The sequence below is a fragment of the Bison bison genome, unplaced genomic scaffold (assembly GCF_000754665.1).
Source record: "Bison bison bison isolate TAMUID 2011002044 unplaced genomic scaffold, Bison_UMD1.0 scf7180017864384, whole genome shotgun sequence".
Classification (NCBI taxonomy): Eukaryota; Metazoa; Chordata; class Mammalia; order Artiodactyla; family Bovidae; genus Bison; species Bison bison.
Window position 1 is genome coordinate 9,207,182 of NW_011494956.1, and position 3,260 is coordinate 9,210,441.

The 3,260-nt window shown below is 45.2% G+C and overlaps 1 protein-coding gene across 2 annotated transcripts in view; it reads right to left on the reverse strand.

Annotated features, from left to right (window-relative positions):
- LOC105001781 overlaps positions 1-3,260 on the reverse strand; it is a 61,438-nt gene that overhangs the window by 3,084 nt on the left and 55,094 nt on the right. The gene's annotated exons all lie outside the window — the stretch shown is intronic.

Sequence of the window (3,260 nt, forward strand, 5' to 3'; positions counted from 1 at the left end):
GAAGTAAGCCAGAAGGAAAAACACCAATACAGTATACTAACACATATACATGGAATTTAGAAAGATGGTGACAATAACCCTGTGTACGAGACAGCAAAAGAGACACTGATGTATAGATCAGTCTTATGGACTCTGTGGGAGAGGGAGAGGGTGGGAAGGATTTGGGAGAATGGCATTGAAACATGTAAAATATCATGTATGAAATGAGATGCCAGTCCAGGTTTGATGCACAATACTGGATGCTTGGGGCTAGTGCACTGGGACGACCCAGAGGGAGGGTATGGGGAGGGAGGAGGGAGGAGGGTTCAGGATGGGGAACACATGTATACCTGTGGCGGATTCATTTTGATATTTGGCAAAACTAATACAATTATGTAAAGTTTAAAAATAAAATAAAATTAAAAATTAAAAAAAAAAGAAATATATTTGGTCATTCAGGTGACCAAATATATATGAGAAATATACATTTCTTATGGTATTTGTCCATGGTTCCTGGCTCACAGCTCCCACAACCCTTGGAATTTCCGAGAGATAAGAGTAATGGGAATAGCTTGTATTATATTTGGTCTCAAGTCCTGAAAACCCTTCAAAGCCATCAAGGTGAAATTAGTGTCTTTTTATTCATAACAACCCCCTTCTTGCCACAGGCTAGGGCTATGTTAATAAAGTGACTTTCAGAAATTCCCTAAAGAGTGGGACTGCTTGCCAAGGGAACCAACCTGGAATGGAAGTTTGGAACTTTCAGTCTCTGATTTCCAGGGAGGGGAGGCTGGCGGTTAATGGTCACCAATGGCCAACGATTTAACCAACCATGCCTATGTGATGTGGAGAAGGCAATGGCAACCCACTCCAGTACTCTTGCTTGGAAAACCCCATGGGTGGAAGAGCCTGGTAGGCTGCAGTCCATGGGGTCTCGAAGAGTCAGACACGACTGAAATGACCTAGCAGCAGCAGCAGCAGCCTATGTGATGAAGCCTTCATAAGAATCAAAAGGATGAGGTTCACAGAGTGTCTAAGTTGGGGAAACAATGCTTCCATGTGTCTCTGTGCTGGGTCCCAGACTCCAGGAGGACAGAAGTGGGACCTCACCCTGTGTGCATCTTCAGCTGGCTGAAGATTCATAGCCTTTAATGTCCTTTGCAATAAACTGACAATTGGTGAGTAAACTGGTTTCCTGTATCCTGATTGAACGTAAGGAGGGGCTTGTGAGAGACTCTGATTTATAGTCAGTTGGTCAGAAGTACAAGTAACAAGGGGCTTCCCAGGTGGCACTAGTGGTAAAGAACCCGCCTGCCAATGCAGGAGACATAAGAGACAAGGGTTCTATCCTTGGGTCGGGACGATCCCCTGGAGGAGGACACGGCAACCCACTCCAGTATTCTTGCCTGGAGAATCCCCATGGACAGAGGAGCCTGGCAGGCTACAGTCCACAGGGTCACAAAGAGTTGGACACAACTGAAGTGAATTAGCATGGCAGCACGGCACACAAGTAACCACCTGGATATGAACTGAGGTTGAAACTTGAAGCTGGCTGTAAAAGTGTGGGATGAGGTCAGGCTGGGTACAGTAAAGGGTGGTGGAGGGCAAGGGGCTTGGAGCTGTAAGACAATATGGTTTATAATTTCAGGACTTGGAAAGGGCCAGAACCTGGGTCACTGAGGGTCTGGGTGGTAAAAATGTGGCTGGGAGAGAAAGGAGTCAGTATCCTAGCTGGATGATTTCCCCTGGTGATCGATGGTTATCAGTACTTGGTGTGCTAGGGAGTCCTTTCATCCCGTGGCTCATACAAAAAATCAGGGTGTGTGTTAATGTGGTGGAGGTCTGCTCTGATGCTCCACAGTGGGGTTGGTCCAGGACAAAATCTAAGGTGATCATCTTTCAGGGGCATGCCTATATTGGGAGGGCATGCAGTAGCCCCTTGTTTTTCCTAGGTCTATTTTAAAATTAAATTAATTGATTTAAACTGAGTATTTTAAAAATTAAAAGTCAATTTAAAATTTAATTATTAAAAGATTAATTAATTTTGCTGTGTTGAGTTTTAGTTGTGGCTTTCGGGGTCTTCCTTGTGCCAAGTGGGATCTTTTGTTGCGGTGCACAGACCCTCTAGTTGTGGCATGAGGTCTTGGTTGCACTGTGGCACGTGGGATCATAGTTCCCCAACCAGGGGTCCTACCTGAGTCCCCTGTATTGGAAGGTAGATTCTTATCCATGGGACCACCAGGGAAGTCCCTTCTAGGGTCCACTTTTGGCCCAGGTGTGTGTCTTCTACGTTCCCTCGTAGAGCAGCAGGTTATACAGATGCAAGTCTGCTAGTTGACTCAAGGGGCCATGCCGAATGTCTAATAAAGAGCCTGGTTTCTCTCACTTGGGCCACTCTGAAGGGGTCACTGGCTTCAAAGGCCTTTGACAAAGGACTGGCTGACTGATCTATAGCAATCTAAAAGAGTGAGGCAAAGACAGCCACCTCGCTGCTTGATCTCTTTTCTCCTCTTCTAAAAGAACTCATTTTTTTTTAAGTGTAACAATGTGCCCAGCTATAAAAAAAATCTATTTTCCAGTCCTCCTTGGCATTAAGGGTGGGCATGTAACATACTTCTCACCAACTAAACATAAGCCAAACTATCCTGGGAATTTCAGAGATTTTCCTCATATAGGTGCCCACAATTTTTCCTTGTCCTTTCCTTCTTCTGTTGTGGGATAGAAATGGGAGGCTACTGGTGAAGCAGCCACTTTGCAACCATGAGGATAAACCTTGAGGGTAAACCATGAGGATAACCTTGCTGAGGTTAATGGTGAAGAAAGAGAGGGAACCTGGGATGTGAATGACATGGTGGAGTGTCTCTTACCTCCCCAGTCTTCCTCTACCTTATTAGACCACTGTAGCTGGTTCTTTTCCACACAGCCAAGCATCATCTCAATAGGTGTGAATCATAGTCATGGAGAGAAACAAAGCTCAGAGTTGAAAGGAGAGAAACAAAGCTCAGAGTTGAAAAGAAAGAAACAGGATAGGTCCAAAGTAGAGGAAAACAAGGTCTTCAATAGGAAAACAAGGTCCAAAGTCTTGATCACTGAGAAAGGCAGGAAGAGTGTGGGATTCATGGCTCTGGCTGAAAGGAGTTTCGGGGGTTGGAAACCATTTGAAATGGGGCCAGCAGTATGGTTTGGGGGCCAGCCTGAAGCCTCAGAATGTTGGTATAGCAACCAAACCCACAAAAGACTGTCATGTTCCCTGAACATACTTTCGGTCATCAATTTCTTCT